The sequence below is a fragment of the Pongo abelii genome, chromosome 6 (assembly GCF_028885655.2).
Source record: "Pongo abelii isolate AG06213 chromosome 6, NHGRI_mPonAbe1-v2.0_pri, whole genome shotgun sequence".
NCBI classification, from domain to species: Eukaryota; Metazoa; Chordata; class Mammalia; order Primates; family Hominidae; genus Pongo; species Pongo abelii.
Window position 1 is genome coordinate 66,109,449 of NC_071991.2, and position 24,273 is coordinate 66,133,721.

At 37.8% G+C, this 24,273-nt stretch overlaps 1 long non-coding RNA gene across 1 annotated transcript in view; it reads left to right on the forward strand.

The window, feature by feature from the left end:
* The window catches only part of LOC129060372 (uncharacterized), a 92,341-nt gene that overhangs the window by 43,797 nt on the left and 24,271 nt on the right, over positions 1-24,273 (forward strand). The window contains exon 3 of the long non-coding RNA XR_008527015.2: positions 4,164-6,082. This is a non-coding gene — a long non-coding RNA (uncharacterized LOC129060372). The remainder of the gene's footprint in view (positions 1-4,163; positions 6,083-24,273) is intronic.

Here is a 24,273-nt window from a genome sequence, read left to right on the forward strand (position 1 = left end):
GCAGTCACATTAGGGACCAGTAGAAGTCATGTGCTTGGTAGAAAGCCAAGTTTCTGCTGGGCAGGGCAGGGGAGACTGCAACAGAGCTTGGGCTATTCCAGCCAGTCCCTCCCTATCACAGAGTGTTGCATTACCAGCACATTCCACAGAACTTTAAAAGAAAAGGGTGGGGGATGGGGAATTGAATCAATCCAAGGCCACCCAGAGAACTGTCCTGCATATGTGTGTGAGTGATGATTGTTTGGATTTTAAATATCTTTAAGGAGTTATCAATATTAAAATGTGAGTTACTTAGGCTGGGTGTGGTGGCTCATGCCTGTAATCCCAGCACTTTGGGAGGCCGAGGTGGGCAGATTGCTTGAAGTAAGGAGTTTGAGACCAGCCTGGCCAACATGAGGAAACCCTGTTTCTACTAAAAATACAAAAATTAGCCAGGCATGGAGGCATGTTCCTCCATACCATGCTCAGGAGACTGAGACAAAAGAACTGCTTGGACTGGGAGGCGGAAGTTGCAGTGAGCTGAGATAAAGCCACTGCACTCCAGCCTGGGCAACAGAGTGAGACTCCATCTCAAAAAAACAAAAAACAAAAAATAAAAACAAACCAAAAAAGTAAGTTACTTAAAAAAAATTGCAAGAAATGAGTCTCTATAATGTTATTTTAAAATATGTGTATGAATATATTAATACATTGAGAATGAATAAATGATAATATAGGTTAACTGTAATCTACATGGTAAGTTTTGAGAATCAAATTTTACTGTCATTTTAAGATGTAAAAATTATATTGCATATACTCATGTAACCCAAATGAGTTTACTCAGTTAACTCATATCTAAAGAAACGAGATTTTTGATAGTAAAAGAGGCTACAAAAGCATAGCAGACTTGAAATTAGGAGTTTTGCATTCTAGACTTAGCTGTATAGCTAACCATCTGTGTGTCATTGTATAAGGAGTGAGCATTATTAGGGAAGTTTGACTAGATTAGGGGTGTCAAATTAGTCTTGCTTCTTGCATCATTGCAACACAACTACAGGGAGAAGGATTCTGAAGCAGAATTTAGGCCCTTTGGTCAAGAATATCATGAACAATAACAAATTTCTACTAAGGGTGAAAGATAAGAAAATAGCCACATAAGAAGTAAATATTTGCTATATTTCAACTATCTTATTTATCAGATTCTTTATGTCTCTAAAATAAGTGTTGCTTTGGAAGTTGTAGACATAACTATCATAAAGTATACCAAAGGATGGGTGTGCAATAGGGTATGGATAATTAAACAGCAAAAACAAGAAAACTGAGATGTTTAGAAAGTGACTTCATTTGTTTGAAGAAAACTTTCAAAACATAATTGTCCGTGTTTATTGTTAGCACAAAGCACATTACAAATGTAAATGTCTTTTGGATTACTCACCATTTTGTATTATCCACACCCTGTTTCTTTTTTTAAATGTGGAGAATCAAGAGTTTTCTGGATGGCACATTGTACCATTATTGTGACCTATTCACTTGAGCATAGAAATAGACCCACATGGTAATACTGAGATATAGTACTGTACACATCATTAACAAGGGTGATGCAATACGTTTAAGGAGGGAAATGTGACCCCTACTATACAGGATAAAGCAAATGTAGATGCAGATGGAATTAATGAAATAGGATTTAAGCTGTGCTTGCAGATGTTTGACATTGCTCTTTAAAACATCTCATATGGGAAAACCAGTCTATTTTGGTCGATCTAGCTTTGACATACGCAGTGAATTCGAATCTAGATTACAGAGCATTTACATTGGTCAAAGATATTCTGAACATTTAGAATGAAATGGAACTCTTGATCCATCTGGAATAATTTAAGGTTTTTTTTATATTTATAAATGCTGCTGATTCAAAAGTCAGGAAGGTAGGATTCTAGTGCTAGCTCTGCCATTATGGGGGCAAATCATTTGGCCACTCAAGATTTTGGTTTCTTCTGTAAAATAAGCTGGTTCAAACAGATGCTCTCTGATACTCACAGTATCTTATGTTTTAATCACAGAACACCAAGAGTTCCCTGGCTTGTGATTTACAGGTAGGAATCTTGAGAACCACATGAAGGCAGAAAGCTAGACCTTGGTGTCAATAATCTTCTACAAAACACCTAGCCATTGTTTCAGAAATCCCAGAGTCATCCTGTATATTCCTTCCTCAAATGAAATCCATTTTCTTCTTAACATCTGTTGGGTTCACTCCATACCATCCTTCAACTCTATTGCTGGGGTTGAATGAAATCTGGCATGAAACAAAAGATCACTTATTTCCTTTCCTTCAGGGCTCCCCTGCACTTTTCCACCCTCCAAAACCAGTTCTTACTCTTACTCTTTTTTATCTCAGTTCTTTGTAATATATGTCTGCTTTCCTTTTCTCCCCGAAACAATGCAAAGCTAAAAGTTTCATCCTTAGCCATTCCTGCTCCCTGAACAGTGAGATTTTAAACTAATTATGACAGAATTTTAAGGACTCAAAAGGCAACTATTTCATGAATGACATAGTTCATTGACTTCCAGCCTTTCTTCTTTTCTAAAATGCCCCGGTGGGGGTCCAACTCCCTTGGTGGCCTCTCTTGGATAGCTATGGGATTGTATGTATTGATATTTACTTTATTATAAATAAAAACTTGAAAAATATTTTCTAAAAATGTATTTTCTAAGACTAAGAAGTATGAGAAAGGTGGCATTGTGTTACAGTTTTGCAAATCTCTTGATTTCTGATTCTGCTTCAGCACTTAATCTTTTGCAACATGCTGTTTTGATTGTCATATGTAGCAAAATTTTGGCCTCACTAAAAAATGTTGTGGGACAAAGGAGTATTTTGCTAGCCTTTTTTAGGTAATCATAAATATTCTTCTTTGATATTACACCAAAACTCAGCAATAGTAGTTTCTTAAAGATGAGTTTTGATGGGGAATTTGAAACCATATCAGTGCATTTTTTCCTGCTGTTACATGAAAATCTATTAGTCTATATTATATGTTGAATATAACTTTTAACCATGCATAACTTTGTAACAATATGCATTTATATTTGAAAATTATTGGTTAACTGAGTTACCTAGAACTTCCAAATCTTGACACATTTTATTATATAATATGATAATTCCAAAATCATTAATATCACCAATATCTTCCAAAAAGTATTAAGTATTGGGAAGCTTTCAAGCTCAGGGCAGTTGATGTAAGTTTTCCAAAATTTGAAATTTTTGTTTGAAAGATTAAATTTTATCATTAGCAACGAACATTTTCAGTTATTGCTTTGGAGTAACAAGCTTATTTTGGTCATTTTCAAGAAAATGTCTGCCAAATACCCATGTCTGAATAATCACAGTTTGACAGTCATTCTTTCATGTAAAAAATGACACTCACTCACCTTTCCTGTCTCCTCTTGAACCCCACATACTCATCAGCAAGAAAGAGTTTTTTTTACACTTATCTTAAACAAAGATGGGCACAACACACAGGCTCAATATGTTTTTGGATAAATACTGATTAGATCTTATTTCTCCAGAGTGAGACAGTCAGTTGTCTTTTTGCCTAGTGCTAAAGTATCGATTTCAGCAAGTCAATTACCCTTCTATTTTAATATACCTAAATGGATAAAGGAGTTTCTGATGTATACATATTCATATACACACATTTACATATATTGCAAGCACCTATATCCATTTAGGCATATTAAATATTGGCTCTTTCATGCATACATATATCGTGCTTTTATACAACATTTATTTAAAGGAGAAAAATTGCTAAAAAAAGATTTTTTTTTTTAACAAGAATCTCTGTTTGCTAAAGTTCTAAAGATACCTCAAGCATGACCGTGATATAAATATTCATGTTCAGCATTACAGAAAAGTGTGCCTCCTATTATTTAAGTATCACAATTCCTATAAACTCTTACGGTCTGTGTCATTTTTTAATCAGGAAAAAATAGTAAGAAGAAATGATCACTTGAATAATGAGAAGCAACCTAAAGTAGTCTATTGCTTCCAAGTTGAGATAATTGATAAATAAAATAGTTTGAGCCAATTTATATTAGTTCTTCTTTTTAAATTTACAGAAAACTATTTTGACTTAGTTTCAAAAATATGCAAATATTATACTAACTATTATTTTTTCTTGGCATTTTTCTAGATACACCTATACAGGTAGACCAAAACGCAGAGCAAGCACTCAGCTGGAGAATTTGATCAATGCAGATAAGGAAATCATTTATTTTGTTTTGTTTTGTTTTTTCCTAAGCAGAAGATTTGGATGCCCAATTTGTAAAATTGTCTCCACTCTCTTTACTTCATTCCACTATATGTATAAAGCACACATGTCTAATAGTAGTTATTGCTTTGGGATAAAAGAGTATAGAGTGGTGGTGGTGGTGGTGGTGATGGTGGTGGAGAGGATGTGTATATGTGTTTGTGAAGTTTCTCTCAAAGCCAACATAACACAACATTTGCCTGGAAGGTTTGTAGATACATCCTAGAGTATCATTACATGCATCCAGAAATGGGGGCTGGGATAAAGATTGCTAGCCTCAGTAAAACTTAAAAAACATTTCCTAGGTTAAGAATGTGCCTTTCAGGTCTTAGGTAAATGATACTTTTGACTCTATCTATCTTATCTTTCTTAGAAAATATAGTTTTAGTGGTGGCAGCAGGATAGTTCTTAACCTACTTGTCATATTTTTCTGATTTTACTTTCATTTACCGGAACTGAGTTGAATATGGGAAAAATACAAACTGTTTCTTCAAATAAACGAATCATCAACTGGACTTGGTACTGATAAGTGAAAGAATTTGGAAGAAGCATTCAAACTTATTTCCATTTATTAATCACGGATGTTTTTAAAAAGTGGCTCAATGCTAACATCATATTAACCCTTGTTATAAAACAAGGAACCCATAGCTACAAAAAGGCAGAAAATAGATTAAGGCTTGAGACTTACTTGGATATTTTATCATATTTATTTTATTTTTAAAATTGTAAATTGAAAAATTATAGCTATATGTATAGCTATATTATAGCTATATGTATACATATATACAAAATGATGTCATGATTTATGAATACAATGTAGAATTAGATCAAGCTAATTAACATATCCATCATTTCACCTGGACTTTTATTTGTTATATAACCTCGATCCAGTTGCTGAAACCTTTTGAGCTTCAGGTTCTCCATTTGTAAAATAGGAGCAGTGATATCTTGCGAAGATCAAAGAAGATATCATATGTTCACATATGTAAAATGACCCATGACAAAGCATAAGCACTTGATGAATGCTCATTATTTTCCCTTATATTTTCCAAGATAATAGTCCTAGTAAAAATAGTCCTAATTAAATTGATTGACCATTTTTAATTGGAATTTCAGGATAGCAATAGGGCTAAAATACTAGGAAGTATTCCCAATATCATAGGAATTTAGACATTAGAAAAGTAACGTATAATTTCTGAGTCTATAAGAAATTTACCTCTTTAATAGGAAAGCAACATCATTCAGTACTCTGGTTACTTTCCGATGTAGTAGAATTAGTCTCCTAATTAAGTTGCAGTTACTGCTATTATACATCATTATGTTTAAATGGAGTATCTGGAAGATGTCTCAATTAGACAGTCCTCCCAATTAAGTGTGTCCTGTAGGTTAATAGAAATCACTTCCTTTACCTTGGATAGTGCTGTTTGGAAAAAATACCAAAGGCCTACTCATTAAAAGGTCAAAATTATGCTTCTCAGTTAACACTCCATTAAGTCAAACTGGGAAACTTTGCCATGACTGCTTTGTTTTTTGTCAGTCTGGCTGCAAATCAATCAAGACATTACATTCTGAATTACAGTATGATGTACACTTTGAGGCAGAATAATGCACAGTGAGATCAATAAAACTCTTCAAAAGAACCAAAATCTGGCACTTGTCAGAATAATTCACCATTTTATTATTATGCAGGTGTGATACAATTCATAAAATAATTTGTAATTAAGAAAAATCAGACAAGATGGAGAACAAGAACAAATGTTGATATGACTTCCAGAGGCAAGAAAAAACACCACAGATGAATGGTAAGTTTAAAAGAGTAACATTATCTGCTGTACGAAGCATTTTGCACTATGACAGTAAATATCAAGACACTGGAAAATCTTTTTTTGTCCATGAAGTACAAGATAGTGAATACTTCTTAACTGCTACTACTGTGACAAATGTCTGCAGATAGTTAAGTTACTGGAAACCTGGAACTGGGCATAAAATGTATACAATACTAATGTCTAGGGTAAAAATTTTGGGTAAGGCCAGTGTTTCACCTGACTTTGACTACCTGGAGCCTACTGCCTTATTCTACTTATAGTCTGGGAAGGAGTCACAGAAGGCAAATGCATCTTGCTCTTTCGGACTTAAGCTGCACACAGCCTCCCATTTCTTTGGCTAAAAGAACTGAAAATTTTCAAAGACAAAGATTGATGAGAAACATTTTAGAAGATGAATCTTTGTATTTTCTTTTTCTTTTTTTTTTGCTGGAAATGACTGAGTTTCTTCAGGGCACACACACAAGAAAGTATAAAGGAAGAACTTTTCCCAAGAGTATTATTAATGTAATCTTGTCAAATATTCTAGAAAATCATAGGATATTTTTATATTTTAAATATCAGTACATAGCCAGGAATGAAAAATATTACCAACAAATTTTTTTAGATAGCCATTCATTTATTACGGACTCAACATTATGTTTTACTTTTTTTTTTTTTTTTTTTTTGAGACAGGGTCTCTCTGGCACCCAGGCTGGAGTGCAATGGCACAATATCGGCCCACTGCAACCTCTGCCTCCTGTGTTCAAGCAATCCTCCTGCCTCAGCCCTGCAAGTAACTGGGACCACAGGTGTGTGCCACCACACCCTGCTAATTTTTGTACTTTTTGTAGAGATGGGGTTTCACCACATTGGCCAAGCTAGTTTCGAACTCGTGGGCTCAAACGAATCTGCCCACCTTAGCCTCCGAAAGTGCTAGGATTACAGGCATGAGCCACCGCCACCGTGCCAGGCCTAAAAGGAATACACTAACATTATATGTGGCAACAGTATTTTTAATCTCCTCCTTGTTTATCTCTCTGGAGTTCAATCTTATTCCTTGACTTCATTTGTATGCATCCTTAATATGCTTGTGATAATACTTTATATAATCTATAATTTTGTTTTCTCCAAAAGTGGATGTCATTTTTCAGAGTTAAGAAATGTGAGAAAATCTTTGTTTCTTCATTGGGCAAATCTAACCTTTTCTAATTCACTAAGTGGTTACGATCTTTTACTGGCATGTAGTTTTTTTGTGGGGGTTCAGGATACACATATACACATAGTTGATTAGGAGACCCTAAATAAATAATAACATTGCAAGGCTTGTCAAACTGAACCAGTTTATTGGTGAATTGGAGATTCCAACAACTAAATAAGGCTGAAAGTTGGTACCCAGTGTGAAGCATTATAGTGGGTGGCTTCATTAGGAGCTTCTGGTATATAAAAATTGATCCAAAGCCTAAGTCCTCATCATCTAACTTAGAATGGCATTCTAAAAATTGTGCCCAATGGCACCATCCATAGAGTCTAACATGGTGGCAGGAATCAAATTGGAGCACTGTGGTGGACAAGATGTGCCACTCAGACCTCACTTCATAGGAGGACATGTTCCCCTGTCTATCAGCAGGCAGCCTCCATCTGTCAGCCCCTTCAGGGTTTGCCTACAGTGTACTGTCTGGCCAAGGATCACTATTTCCCAGGGCAGCCCACCTCCAGTGACTAGTCAAGATGGGATTAGAAAAGCTGGGCCATTTTAGCTGCATGCTGCATAACTCTAGCATAATTCTAATTCCAGATCTTGCTGTGAGGATGACAGAGGTTTTATAGGGCTTGAATCCAGACTTCCCCTTTGACCCTTTCTGCTTCTTCTGTTTCCCTTCCATAGGTGTTAATCTCTAAAAACTTCACCTCAGCCTCTGCTTTCAGAAAAGCTTATTGGCAGCAAGCACAATATGAATTTGTTGAATTTCTGGGCTTCCATATCTCTATTTGCTCCTTTTCTTTGATTGTTTGTGTTGTGTATAATGACTTTCATTAGATACTACCTTAAGTGCCTGACAATATTTTTCCTTCTCTTTAAATCAGGCTTGTCCAACCCATGGCTCATGGGCTGCATGCAGCCCAGAATGGCTTTGAATGTGGCCCAACATATTTCTTAAAACATTATGAGATTTTACCAATTTTTTTAGCTCATGAGCTGTTGTTAGTGTCAGTATATTTTATGTGTGGCCCAAGACAATTCTTCCAATGTGGCCCAGGAAAGCCAAAAGATTGGATACTTCTGCTTTAAATCATGTGACAAATCCTGTGTTCTACGGCTAGACATTTTTTGGTTCTACAGTGCTATTCTGACTATTACTGTGTAGTTGTTCAAGTCTTTTCTCAGGCCTGGAAGTACTTGTTTTATGAATCTGAGTGCTCCAATGTTAGGTGCATATATATTTAGGATAATTAAGTTTTCTTGTTGAATTAAACCCTTTATCATTAATAATGTCCTTCCTTGTCCTTTTTTTTTTTTTTTTACTGTTGTTGGTTCAAAGTCTGTTTTGTCTGATATAATAGTGACCTCTGCTCTTTTTTGTTTTCTGTTGGTGTGATAGATCTTTCTACAACATTTTACTTTGAGCCTGTGGGTGTCATTACATGTGAGATGGGTCTCCTGAAGACAGCAGATGGATGAGTCTTGTTTTTTTATTCAACTTGCAATTTTGTGCCTTTTAACTGGGGCATTTAGATCATTTACATTCAAGGTTAATATTGATATGTGAGGTTTTGATCCTATCTTGAAGTTGTTAGCTGGTTGCTTTGTAGTTTCTATTTTGTGGTTGCTTTATAAGGTCTGTGGGCTATATATCTCCGTGTGTTTTTATGGTAGTATGTATCATTCTTTCGTTTCCATGCTTAGAACCACCTTAAGGATCTCTGCTAAGGATGGTCTAGTAGTAACAAATTCCCTTAGTGCTTGCCTTTCTGGAAAAAAATTATTTATCCACTGTTTATCAAGCTTAGTTGGTGGGATATGAAGATCTTGATTGGAATTTTTTTTTTCTTTAAAATGCTGAAAATAGGTCCCTAATGTCTCTTTACTTGTAAGGTTTCTATTTGGAAGTCTACTCTTGATGGGGTTCCCTTTGTAAGTGATATGACCTTTTTCTTTAAATGCCTTTGATTTTTTTCTTTAGTGTTGCCCATGGAGAGTCTGGTAATGATATGCCTTGGTGATGTTTATTTTGTAGAGGGTCTTGCAGGTGTTCCCTGGATGTCTTGTATCTGCATGTATCTCTCTGAAGTAAGATTAGGGAAATTTTCTTGAATTACTCTGACAAATGTGTTTTCCAGGTCATTCGCTTTTTTTGCTTCTCTCTCAGGAATGCCAATAAATTATAGGTTTGATATTTTACATAAGTCCATATTTATTGAAAACTTATTCATTCTTTAAAATTCTTTTTTCTTACTTTTATCTGACAGGGTTAATTTGAGAGACTTGTTCTTCAAGTTCTGAAAATACTTCTCTGCTTTGTCCAGTCTATTGCTATAGCATTCCATTCTATTTTGAAATTCCTTAAGTGGGTTTTTCAATTCCAGAAGTTCTGATTGATTTCTTTTTAAGATGTTTATCTCTTTCTTCATTTCCTGGATTGCTTTAGATCATTTGTTGTTGTTGTTGTTGATGATGATTTTCAATCTTGGATCTCATTCAGCTTCTTTGCAATCCATGCTTTGAATTCTTTGTCTTTCATTTCTCAGTTTCCATTTTGGTTAGGAGCCATTGTTGGAGAGCTACTGTGACCCTGGTAGTGTCAGTACATTCAGATTTCTCATGCTGCCAGAATTTTTATGATGGTTCCTTCTCATCTGAAGAAGATGGCACTTTTAATTTTTGTAATTATTTTCATGTGGGTAGGATTTCTATTCTTTCTTTTTTCCCTATATTATTGTATTTATTTCTCCTTCCCTTCCTCCCATTACCCCAGGGGTTGTGACTATAGAGGATGTTGGATAGGGTCTTTGGGCTTTGCTTCTATAGACCTATGCCCTTCTCTCCACGGGTTATATACTGGGATGTGCAGTTCAAGGGAATGGCCAGTAGATGGCGATGATGGGTAAAAGCCGGCTCCAGCCAATGTGGTTGGGTATATGCTTATTTATTTATTTTTATTTTTTATTTATTTATTTTATTATTTTTTATTATACTTTAAGTTCTAGGGTACATGTGCACAACGTGCAGGTTTGTTACATAAGTACACATGTGCCGTGTTGGTTTTCTGCACCCATTAACTCATTTACATTAGGTATTTCTCCTAATGCTATCCCTCTGCCACCTCCCCCCCCCACCCCAAGACAGACCCTGGTGTGCGATGTTCCCCGCCCTGTGTCCAAGTGTTCTAATTGTTCAATTCGCACTTATGAGTGAGAACATGCGGTGTTTGGTTTTCTGTCCTTGCGATAGTTTGCTGAGAATGATGGTTTCCAGCTTCATCCATGTCCCTACAAAGGACATGAACTCATCCTTTTTTATGGCTGCATAGTATTCCGTGGTGTATATGTGCCACACTTTCTTAATCCAGTCTATCACTGATGGACATTTGGGTTGGTTCCAAGTCTCTGCTATTGTGAATAGTGCCAAAATAAACATACATGTGCATGTGTCTTCATAGTAGCATGATTTATAATCCTTTGGGTATATACCCAGTAATGAGATCGCTGGGTCAAATGGTATTTCTAGTTCTAGATCCTTGAGGCATTGCCACACTGTCTTCCACAATGGTTGAACTAGTTTACAGTCCCACCAACAGTGTAAAAGTGTTCCCATTTCTCCACATCCTCTCCAGCACCTGTTGTTTCCTGACTTTTTAATGATCGCCATTCTAACTGGTGTGAGATGGTATCTCATTGTGGTTTTGATTTGCATTTCTCTGATGGCCAGTGATGATGAGCATTTTTTCATGTGTCTGTTGGCTGCATAAATGTCTTCTTTTGAAAAGTGTCTGTTCATATCCTTTGCCCACTTTTTGATGGGGTTGTTTAGTTTTTTCTTATAAATTTATTTAAGTTCTTTGTAGATTCTGGATATTAGCCCTTTGTCAGATGGGTAGATTGCAAAAATCTTCTCCCATTCTGTGGGCTCCCTGTTCACTCTGATGGTAGTTTCCTTTTGCTGTGCAGAAGCTCTTTAGTTTAATTAGATCCCATATGTCAATTTTGGCTTTTGTTGCCGTTGCTTTTGGTGTTTCAGTCATGAAGTCCTTGCCCATGCCTATGTCCTCAATGGTATTGCCTAGGTTTTCTTCTAGGGTTCTTATGGCTTTAGGTCTAACATTTAAGTCTTTAATCCATCTTGAATTAATTTTTGTATAAGGTGTAAGGAAGGGATCCAGTTTCAGCTTTCTTCTTATGGCTAGCCAGTTTTCCCAGCACCATTTATTAAATGGGAATTCCTTTCCCCATTTCTTGTTTTTGTCAGGTTTGTGAAAGATCAGATGGTTGTAGATGTGTGATGTTATTTCTTAGGCCTCTGTTCTATTCCACTGGTCTATATATCTATTCTGGTACCAGTACCATGCTGTTTTGGTTACTGTAGCCTTGTAGTATAGTTTGAAGTCAGGTAGCGTGATGCCTCCAGCTTTGTTCTTTTCGCTCAGGAATGTCTTGGCAATGTAGGCTCTTTCTTGGTTCCGTATGAACGTTAGAGTAGTTTTTTCCAATTCTGTGTAAAATTGGATAGGGATGGCATTGAATCTTTAAATTACCTTGGGCAGTATGGCCATTTTCACGAGATTGATTTTTCCTATCCATGAGCATAGAATGTTCTTCCATTTGTTTGTGTCCTCTTTTATTTCATTGAGCAGTGATTTGTAGTTCTCCTTGAAGAGGTCCTTCAAATCCCTTGTAAGTTGGATTCCTAGGTATTTTATTCTCTTTGTAGTAATTGTGAATGGGAGTTCACTCATAATTTGGCTCTCCGTTTGTCTGTTATTGATTTCTAGGAATGCATGTGATTTTTGCACATTGATTTTGCATCCTGAGACTTTGCTGAAGTTGCTTAACAGCTTAAGGAGATTTTGGGCTGAGACGATGGGGTTTTCTAAATATACAATCATGTCATCTGCAAACAGGGACAATTTGACCTCCTCTTTTCCTAATGAATACCCTTTATTTCTTTCTCTTGCCTGATTGTCCTGGTCAGAAGTTCCAACACTATGTTGAATAGGAGTGGTGAGAGAGGGTATCCCTGTCTTGTGCCAGTTTTCAAAGGGAATGCTTCCAGTTTTTGCCCATTCAGTATGATATTGGCTGTGGGTTTGTCATAAATAGCTCTTATTATTTTGAGATACATTCCATCAATACCTAGTTTACTGAGAGTTTTTAGCATGAAGGGCTGTTGAATTTTGTTGAAGGCCTTTTCTGCATCTATTGAGATAATCATGTGGTTTTTGTCATTGGTTCTGTCTATGTGATGGATTACATTTATTGATTTGCATATGTTGAACAAGGCTTGCATCCCAGGGATGAAGCGTACTTGATCATGGTGGATGAGCTTTTTGATGTGCTGCTGGATTCGGTGTGCCAGTATGATGTTTATCAGGGATTGGTCTAAAATTCTCTTTTTTTGTTGTGTTTCTGCCAGACTTTGGTATTAGGATGATGCTGGCCTCATAAAATGAGTTATGGAGGATTCCCTCTTTTTCTATTGATTGGAATAGTTTCAGAAGGAATGGTACCACCTCCTTCTTGTACCTCTGGTAGAATTCGGCTGTTAATCCATCTGGTCCTGGACTTTTTTTGGTTGGTAAGCTCTTAATTATTGCCTCAATTTCAGAGCCTGTTATTGTTCTATTCAGAGATTCAACTTCTTCCTGGTTTAGTCTTGGGAGGGTGTATGTGTCCAGGAATTTATCCATTTCTTCTAGATTTTCTAGGTTATTTGCATAGAGGTGTTTATAGTATTCGCTGATGGTGGTTTGTATTTCTGTGGGATCGGTGGTGATATCTCCTTTATCATTTTTTATTGCGTCTATTTGATTCTTTTCTCTTTTCTTCTTTATTAGTTTTGCTAGCGGTCTTCAATTTTGTTGATCTTTTCAAAAAACCAGCTCCTGGATTCATTGATTTTTTGAAGGGGTTTTTTGTGTCTCTATCTCCTTCAGTTCTGCTCTTATCTTAGTTATTTCTTGCCTTCTGCTAGATTTTGAATTTGTTTGCTCTTGCTCCTCTAGTTCTTTTCATTGTGATGTTAGGGTGTCCATTTTAGATCTTTCCTACTTTCTCTTCTGGGCATTTAGTGCTGTAAATTTCCTTCTACACACTGCTTTAAATGTGTCCCAGAGATTCTGGTACATTGTGTCTTTGTTCTCACTGGTTTCAAAAAGCATCTTTGTTTCTGCCTTCATTTTATTATTTACCCAGTAGTCATTCCAGAGCAGATTGTTCAATTTCCATGTTGTTGTGCGGTTTTGAGTGAGTTTCTTAATCCTGAGTTCTAATTTCATTGCACTGTGTTCTGTGAGACAGTTTGTTGTGATTTCTGTTCTTTTACATTTGCTGAGGAGTGCTTTTCTTCTAACTATGTGGTCAATTTTGGAATAAGTGTGATGTGGTGCTAAGAAGAATGTATATTCTGTTGATTTGGGGTGGAGAGTTCTGTAGATTTCTATTAGGTCAGCTTGGTGCAGAACTGAGTTCAAGTCCTGGATACCCTTGTTAACCTTCTGTCGCGTTGATCTGTGTAATATTGACAGTGGGATGTTAAAGTCTCCCATTATTATTGTGTGGGAGTGTAAGTCTCTTTGTAGGTCTCTAAGGACTTGCTTTATGAATCTGGGTGCTCCTGTATTGGGTGCATGTATATTTAGGATAGTTAGCTCTTCTTGTTGAATTGATCCCTTTAGCATTATGTAATGGCCTTTTTTGTCTCTTGTGATCTTTGTTGGTTTAAAGTGTGTTTTATCAGAGACTAAGATTGCAACCCCTGCTTTTCTTGCTTTCCATTTCCTTGGTAGATCTTCCTCCATCCCTTTATTTTGAGCCTATGTGTGTCTCTACACATGAGTTGGGTCTCGTGAATACGGCACACTGATGGGTCTTGACGCTTTATCCAATTTGCCAGTGTGTCTTTTAATTGGGGCATTGCCTCATTTACATTTAAGGTTTATATTATTATGTGTGAATTTGATCCTATCATTGTGATGTTAGCTGGTTATTTTTCTGGTTAGTTGATGCAATTTTTTCCTAGCATTAATGGTCTTTACAATTTGACATGTTTTTGCAGTGGCTGGTAATCGTTGTTACTTTCCATGTTTAGTGCTTCCTTCAGGAGCTCTTGTAAAGCAGGTCTGGTGGTGACAAAATCTTTCAGCATTTGCTTGTCTGTAAAGGATTATATTTTTCCTTCACTTATGAAGCTTAGTTTGGCTGGATATGAAATCCTGGTTTGAAAATTCTTTTCTTTAAGAATGTTGAATATTGGCCCCCATTCTCTTCTGGCTTGTAGAGTTTCTGCCAAAAGATCTGCTGTTAGTCTGATGGGCTTCCCTTTGCCGGTAACCTGACCTTTCTCTCTGGCTGCCCTTAACATTTTTTCCTTCATTTCAACCTTGATGAATCTGACAACTATGTGTCTTGGGGTTGCTCTTCTTGAGGAGTATCTTTGTGGTGTTCTCTGTATTTCCGGAATTTGAATGTTGGCCTGCCTTGCTAGGTTGGGGAAGTTCTCCTGGATAATACCCTGAAGAGTGTTTTCTAACTTGTTTCCATTTTCCCAGTCACTTTCAGGTATACCAATCAAACGTAGATTTGGTCTTTTCACGTAGTCCCATATTTCTTGGAGGCTTTGTTCATTTCTTTTTACTCTTTTTTCTCTAAACTTCTCTTCTGGTTTCATTTCATTAATTTGATCTTCAATCACTGATACCCTTTCTTCCACTTGATCTAATTGGCTACTGAATCTTGTGCATGCATCACGTAGGTCTCGTGCCATGGTTTTCAGCTCCTTCAGGGCATTTAAGCTCTTCTCTACACTGTTTATTCTAGTTAGCCATTTGTCTAATCTTTTTTCAAGGTTTTTAGCTTCCTTGTGATGGGTTCAAACATCCTCTTTTAGCTCAGAGAAGTTTGTTATTACCGACTTTCTGAAGCCACTTCTCTCAATTCATCAAAGTCATTCTCCATCCAGCTTTGTTCCATTGCTGGCAAGGAGCTGTGATCCTTTGGAGGAGAAGGGGCACTCTGGTTTTTAGAGTTTTCAGCTTTTCTGCTCTTCTCCCCATCTTTGTGGTTTTATCTACCTTTACTCTTTGATGATGGTGACCTGCAGATGGGGTTTTGGTGTGGATGTCCTTTCTGTTGATGTTGATGCTATTCCTTTCCATTTGTTAGTTTTCCTTCTAACAGTCAGGTCCCTCAGCTCCAGGTCTGTTGGAGTTTGCTGGAGGTCCACTCCAGACCCTGTTTGCCTAGGTATCACCAGTGGAGGCTGCAGAATAGCAAATATTGCAGAACAGCAAATATTGCTGCCTGATCCTTCCTCTGGAAGCTTCATCTCAGATTGGCACCTGGCTGTGTGAGGTGTCAGTGGGCCTCTATTGGGAGGTGTCTCCATGTTAGGCTATACGGGGGTCAGGGACCCACATGAGGAGGCAGTCTGTCTGTTCTCAGAGCTCAAACACTGTGCTCGGAGAACTACTGCTCTTTTCAGAGCTGTCAGACAGGGATGTTTACGTCTGCAGAAGTTTCTGGTGCCTTTGTTCAGCTATGCCCTACCCACAGAGGTGGAGTCTACAGAGGCAGGCGGGCTTCTTGAGCTGCGGTGGGCTCCACTCAGTTCGAGCTTCCTGGCCGCTTTGCTTACCTACTCAAGCCTCAGCAATGGCAGACGCCCCTCCCCCAACCAGGCTTGCCACCTTGCAGTTCGATCTCAGACTGCTGCGCCGGCAGTGAGCAAGGCTCCGTGGGTGTGGGACCCACCAAGCCAGGCATGCGATATAATCTCCTGGTGTGCCATTTGCTAAGATCGTTGGAAAAGCACAGTATTCAGGTGGGAGTGTCCCGATTTTCCAGGTACCATCTGTCACGGCTTCCCTTGACTAGAAAAGGAAAATTCCCCTGACCCCTTGCGCTTCCCAGGTGAAGTGATGCCCCACCCTGCTTTGGCTCCCCCTCCATGGGTTGCACCCACTGTCTGACCAGTCCCAATGAGATGAACCAGGAATCTCAGTTGGAAATGCAGAAATCACCTGTCTTCTGCGTAGATCATGCTGGGAGCTGCAGACCAGAGCTGTTCCTCTTTGGCCATCTTGGAATGGACCCCCTGATTGATTATTTTTCACTCAGAGAAGCTCTCCCATTGCCTCTGTCAATGGGTTAATCTGTGGCATGCACAGCGGTTTGAACTCCCTCCTTAGCCTCAGAGGGGCAGGGGAAAAGATGGGCAGGGCCAGACCAGGTAGGTTCCCTGATGGTAAGTATAAGCTCCAGTGCTGAGGGTGAATCCAGTGGGCAGCCACCAAGCACCCAGAAGTGTGCCTAGGCGTGGAGCTGGCAAACATCCTCTGCCCTGGTGGGTGGGACAGTGGAGGCAGCCTAAACTAATAATCCAGAAGAGTGGATGCTCCAGTTGCTTGCAGTTCTGTCTGGACATGAAGTTGAGAGGCGCTCCCAGTACCAGGGTCTCTGCATAGGAAGGCTGGGTGTACTCAAGTCGCTGATCCAGGTGAGGGTGTGCTCTGAATGTCTGGAGATCTGCCTGGTCTTGGAGTGGAGAGGGCCTTACTTCACCACAGTCTCTGCACAGGAAGGGTAGGGCGGCTCAGGCTGCTAATCCTGGCAAGTGGCTTCTCCGATTGCCTGGAGATCTGCCTGAGATAGTTTATTTTCAGTGCAAAATTGAGCTAGAAGAGCAAAGAAAATGTTAAGTATTTGGAGAAATCTAAGGAAACATTGATTTTGCAAAATAGTAATATGGGGTGAAATTATGAGTAAAATACATAATAATGACATGGAAGTTGAAGGTCATAACTGAAGTTAGAGTCTTCTAAAGACCTAAGATTGCTTTGGAGTCAGGTAATAAATACTGATCAAATTTGTATACAACAAATTAGGTATACATATTAAAATTCTAAGGCAGCCATTAAAAGAATAAAAATAGAATGTATAACTTAAAAGCAGGATAGAAAAAAGAACAATTAAAAGATAAATTTAAAAAACAAAATGAAATGAAGAAAACAGAAAATGCAGAATAGCTGTAAGTACAGAATATATATTAAAATAAAACCAAATTTAAGACATAGATATTTATGCCACAAGGAAAATATAAATTTATATTTTCTTATTGTATAGCCTCTAATATAGTATATATATCAAGAATTAGACAAATCCACTATCATATCGGGAAGTTATAATTCACCTTTCTCCTTAATTGATAGATCAAGTAGACAGATTTTTTTTTTTTTTTTTTTTTTTTCCGAGATGGAGTCTCGCTCTGTAGTCCAGCCTGGAGTGCAGTGGCGTCAGCTCACCTCACTGCAACCTCTGCCTTCTGGGTTTAAGCGATTCTCCTGCCTCAGCCTCCTGAGTAGCTGGGACTAGAGTCATGCACCACCATGCCCAGCTAATTTTTGTATTTGTTGTAAAGACAGGGATTCACTATGTTGGTCAAGCTGGTCTCAAACTCCTGACCTCAGGTGATCCACCTGCCTTGGCTGCCCAAAGTGCTGGGATTACAGGTGTGAGCCACCATGCCCAGCCCAGAAGAGGATTTAAAACAATATAATTAGCACACAATATTAGAGCCATTGTAGAACTCTGTAGCTAACAAAGCAGAAGAATTATAGTTTGCATATTCACATAAAAGAATAATGAAAATTGATCACAAAATGAGACACAAAGAAAGATGCCAAAACATTCACAGAATATATTCTTGGATCATGATGAAATTAATTTCGAGGTAAAAGACAAAATAATATTTTAAAATTTGGAAATGGAACATATCTCTAATCAATTCAGGTGCTAAAGAGGAAATTAAAAAGTCTGGAAAATATTTAGAAAAGAGACAAAGTTGGAGGCTTCACACTACCCTGCTTCAAACTATAAGGCTATCATAAATGAAGCAGCATGGTGTTGGTACAAAAACAGACACATAGACCAATGGAACACAACAGATAACCTAGAAGTAAAGCCACACACCTACAACCATCTGATCTTCAACAAAGCTGATAGAAACAAGTGATGGGGAAAGGACTCCCTATTCAGTAAATGGTGCTGGGATAGCTGGCTAGCTATGTACAGAGGAATGAAATGGACCTCTGTTTCACCACATACAAAAATTAACTCAAGAAGGATTAAATATTTAAGTGTAAAACCTAAAAATATAAAAATCCTGTAAGAAATTCTCAGAAACACCATTCTGGATGTAGGCCTTGGGAAATAATTTATCTATAAGCCCACAAAAGCAATTGCATCACAACCAAAAATTGGTAAGTGGGACCTAATTAGACTAAAGAGCTTCTGCACAGCAAAAGAAACTATCAACTGAGTAAACTGACAACCTACAGAATGGGAAAAAAATTTGCAAACTACGCATCCAACAAATGTCTAATATCCAGAGTCTATAAGGAACTTAAACAATTTAGCAAGCGAAAACCAAATAACCCCATTAAAAAATGGGCAAAAGACATGAACAGACACTTCTCAAGAGAAGACGTACATGCAGCCAACAAACATAAAAAAATGCTCAGCATCACTAATCATCAGAGAAATGCAAATCAAAATCACACTGAGATATCATCTCACACTAGTCAGAATGGCTATTATTAAAAAGTCAAAATGGCTATTATTTTTAAAAGTCAAAAAATAACACGTTGGTGAGGTTGTGGGAAAGGGTACACTTATACACTGTTGGTGGGAATGTAAATTAGTTCAGCTAATGTGGAAAGCATTTTGGAGATTTCTCAAAGGACTTAAAACAGAACTACCATCCAACCCAACAATCCTATTATTGGATATAAACCCAAAGGAAAATAAATTGTTCTACCAAAAAGACACATGTACTTATATGCTCATCATCATGCTAGTCACAAGAGCAAAGACATGGAGTCAACCCAGGTACCTATCAATGGTGGATTGGATTAAGAAAACCTGGTACATATATCCCATGGAATACTATGCAGCCATAAAAAATGAAATCATGTTTTTTGCAGCAATATGGATGCAGCCAGAGGCCATAATCCTATGCAAATTAATGCAGGAGTAGAAAACCAAATACTGCATGTTCTCACTTGTGAGACAGTGGGTACTCACAGATATAAAGATAGAAACATCTTTAGACATAGATACTGTTTAAACATTGCAGACTACTAGAGGAGTAGGGAGGGGGGTGTGGATTGAAAAACTACCTATTCACTACTATACAGCTCACTATCTGAGTGTCAGGATGTATACCCCAAACTTCAGCAGCATGTAATATATGCCCATGTAACAAACTTGTACATGCATCCCCTGTACCTAAAATAAAAGTTGAAATTATTTTTAAAAGTCTACTTATAAAAAGTTAGAAAACAAAGGAATAAGATCATAATAACTAATTCTATTTTTTAGCAAATTTCAAGAAACCATTAGGATAAAAAATATAGCAAAAGTTACTAAATATAAAATATGTAGAAATCAACTGTATACAGATCAGAAAAACAAAATGTAATTTTAAAATACTATTTCAACACTATAAAATATGAAATCTAAGAACAGATTTACTAAAAGAAGTGCATGATGTCTACAGAGGAAACAAATTAGAAAACTTTATCTAAAGCCACTAAATGTGACTTTAAAAATTGTGTATAGTAAGTTTATGAATTGGAAGTTTCAATGCTATAAAAATTTCAGTTTACTCTGATTATAGTTTCAATTTAATTACAAATCAAAGTTTCAATGAACTTTTTGTAGAACTTGACAAGTTGATATTTAAATATATATACAAAAATGCAAATGACCATGTAATGGTAAGATACAGCTGAAGAAGGAAAAATTGGTATAACTTGATTTTAAAGATATTAAAAGTTATTGTAAAGCTATAGTAATTAAGATGGTGTGATGTTTGTGCAGGACTAGAAAGAGATCAACGGACCAGATACATATATAAAAGGAGACCAGTAAGAATGTTCCCAGCAGTATTGTTCACAATAGCAAAATTCTGCAAACAACTCAAAGGTGCATCAATATGAGATTGATTTAATGGAATCCATTTATGCAATGGAATATTATATAGCAGTGAAGATAAATGAACTACTCAAATATAATACATATGATGACTCTCAGCAAATAATATATACAAATCTGAGAATATTAAATGTTTTACCCTTTTTTAAAATTAAAAAACCTAAAAGTGAAAAATACTTTTAAAGAAATACTTAGGCATGCACTAAATCTAGAAAAAAAAAGAAATAAAGCTAGGGAAAAATAATAAACATAAGACTCAGGGGGATGGTTATCTTGTGTAGAGGGATCCAGGAAAAGGTGATGGAAGGCAAACTGTGGTTAGATAATGTAATTTTCAGTATCCTACCTTTTGTTTTTGATACTGGGTTTTAGGTGGGGGGTTTGGGGTGTTAAATATAAATATCTAAATAGCTATTAAGTAAAAGCACATCATACAATGCTAAAAGTGTATTATGAATTAGGGATTATGATTCAATTTTTTGTGTCCAAAGCATCAAAAAATCAAAATTCAAGTTCTGATTTGATAGTGGAATCTCTAATAAAAGATCTCAGATTCCTTTTTGAGCTGAATGCAAATCAAATTAAAATCATTAAAATGGATGGCTTTTTGATCATTACTATGGTAAAGGCTATTACTGCCAACTAAACATAATTTTATTAGAATGTTAGTTCTATAGTTTTCAATCCTAGACTCTACCTATTTAGAATGAGCAAAAACTTATTATGAAAAAAAGTACTTCCATAAGAAGAGGTATTAAATCCATATTTAATATACTTTCTTCACATCTTTTCTTTTAGCTTTTACCCCGCTTTCTTACTCCTTTTCACTTTCCCTTTTGATTCTGTCTCTTCTCTCCAACCTGTAAGTGTTGAAATGCTCCACAACTCAGTTATTGGTTCTCACCCATCTATACTTACCTCCTTGGTATTTTCCTCCAATTGTATGGTTTTAAATAGCATTCATATTTGGTGAATCCAAATTGTATATCCCTAACCCAGACTTCCCTCCCAAAGTCTAAATTCATATTTCAATATGTCTTCCTGATATCTCTGCTTATATGTCTAATAGACATCTCAAATGCAAGCTGTTGGAATCTGAACTCCTGATCTAAACCTGCTCCACTACAGCCTTCTCTATCTAGTTCAAAGGCAATTCCATTGCTCTCCTTCTCAGCTGCCAAACTTTGGAGTCATTCCTGACTTTTCCCTTTCCCTCTCATCAAATATTGAATCTACTAGTAAAGTCGCTTGGTTCAGTCTTCAAAATCTATATAGAGCTTGCTCCTTCTCTACTGCCATCCGAATCTGAGCTAACATCACCCTCTGGATCAGTGGCTTAACTGCCAAATTGATGCATTCTAAATTTGTTCTCTGAAATCTATTCCTGACAAAACAGACAAACTAATCCTTTGAAAATATAAGTCAGATTGGTCTGTTCCAAGATGGCCGAATAGGAAGAGCTCTGGTCTGCAGCTCCTAGCATGATCGACACAGAAGACAAGTGATTTCTGCATTTCCAACTGAGGTACCTGGTTCATCTCACTGGGACTAGCTGGACAGTGGGTGCAGCCCACGGAGGGCTAGCCGAAGCAGGGTGGGGTGTTGCCTCACCCAGGAAGTGCAAGGGGTCGGGGGATTTCCCTTTCCTAGCCGAGGGAAGCTGTAACAGACTGTACCTGGAAAAACAGGACACTCCTGCCCAAATACTGTGCTTTTTCCATGGTCTTAGCAACCAGCAGACCAGGAGATTCTGTCCCATGCCTGGCTCGGTGGGTCCCACGCCCACAGAGCCTTGCTCACTGCTAGTGCTGCAGTCTGAGATCGATCTCCGAGGCTGCAGCCTGGCAGGGGGAGGGTCGTCCGCCATTGCTGAGGCTTGAGTAGGTAAACAAAGTGGCCAGGAAACTCCAACTGGGTGGGGCCCACAGCAACTCAGCAATGCCTATGCCTATATAGACTCCACCTCTGTGGGTAGGGCATAGCTGAACAAAAGGCATCAGAAACTTCTGCAGACTTAAATGTCCCTGCCTGACAGCTCTGAAGAGAGCAGAGGTTCTCTCAGTATGACGTTTGAGCTCTGAGAATGGACAGACTGCCTCCTCAAGTGGGTCCCTGACCCCCGTGCAACCTAACTGGGAGACACCTCCCAGTAGGGGCCGACAGACCTCTCATACAGGTGGGTGCCCCTCTGAGATGAAGCTTCCAGAGGAAGGATCAGGCAGAAATATTTTCTGTTCCACATTATTTGCTGTTCTGCAGCCTCCACTGGTGATACCCAGGCGAACAGGGTCTGGAGTGGACCCCTAACAAACTCCAACAGACCTGCAGGTGAGGGACCTGACTATTAAAAGGAAAACTACCAAATGGAAAGGAATAACATCAACATCAACAAAAAGGACATCCACCCCAAAACCCCATCTGTAGGTCACCATCATCAAAGAGTAAAGGTAGATAAAACCACAAAGATGGGGAGAAACCAGAGCAGAAAACCTGAAAATTCTAAAAACCAGAGTGCCTCTTCTCCTCCAAAGGATCACAGCTCCTCGCCAGCAATGGAACAAAGCTGGACAGAGAATGACTTTGATGAGTTGACAGAAATAGGCTTCAGAAGCTCGTTAATAACAAACTTCTCTGAACTAACCCATCTCAGAGAATGTTCTAACCCATCGCAAGGAAGCTCAAAACCTTGAAAAAAGGTTAGACAAATGGCTAACTAAAATAAACAGTGTAGAGAAGCCCTTAAATGACCTGATGGAGCTGAAAACAAGAACTTCATGATGCATGAACAAGCTTCAATAGCCGACTCGATCAAGTGGAAGAAAGGATATCGGTGATTGAAGATCAAATTAATGAATTAAAGCGAGAAGACAAGATTAGAGAAAAAAGAGTAAAAAGAAACGAACAAAGCCTCCAAGAAATATGGGACTATGTGAACAGACCAAATCTACATTTGATTGGTGTACCTGAAAGTGACGGGGTGAATGGAAACAAGTTAGAAAACACTCTTCAGGATATTATCCGGGAGAACTTACCCAACCTAGTGAGGCAGGCCAACATTCAAATTCAGGAAATATAGAGAGCACCACAAAGACACTCCTCGAGAAGAGCAACCCCAAGACACATAATTGTCAGATTCACCAAAGTTGAAATGAAGAAAAAAATGCTAAGGGCAGCTAGAGAGAAAGGTCGAGTTACTCACAAAGGAAAGCCCCTCAGACTAACAGCAGATCCCTTGGCAGAAACCCTACAAGCCAGAAGAGAGTGGGGGCTAATATTCAACATTCTTAAAGAAAAGAATTTTCAACCCAGGATTTCATATCCAGCCAAACTAAGCTTCAAAAGTGAAGGAGAAATAAAATCCTTTACAGACAAGCAAATGCTGAGAAATTTTGTCACCACCAGGCTTGCCTTACAAGAGCTCCTGAAGGAAGCACTAAACTTGGAAAGTAACAACCAGTACCAGCCACTGCAAAAACATGCAAATTGTAAACACCATCGATGCCATGAAGAAACTGCATCAATTAATGGGCAAAATAACCAGCTAACATCATAATGACAGGATCAAATTCACACATAAAAATATTAACCTTAAATGTAAATGGGTTAAATGCCCCAATTAAAAGACACAGACTGGCAAATTGGATAAAGAGTCAAGACCCATCAGTGTGCTGTATTCAGGAGACCCAGCTCACATGCAGAGACACACACAGGTTCAAAATAAAGGGATGGAGGAAGATCTACCAAGCAAATGGAAAGCAAAAAAAAGCAGGGGTTGCAATCTTAGTCTCTGATAAAGCAGACTTTAAAACAACAAAGATCAAAAGAGACAAAGAACACCATTACATAATGGTAAAGGAATCTATACAAAAAGAAGAACTAACTATCCTAAATATATATGCATCCAATACAGGAGCACCCAGATTCATAAAGCAAGTCCTTAGAGACCTACAAAGAGACTTACACTCCCACACAATAATAATGGG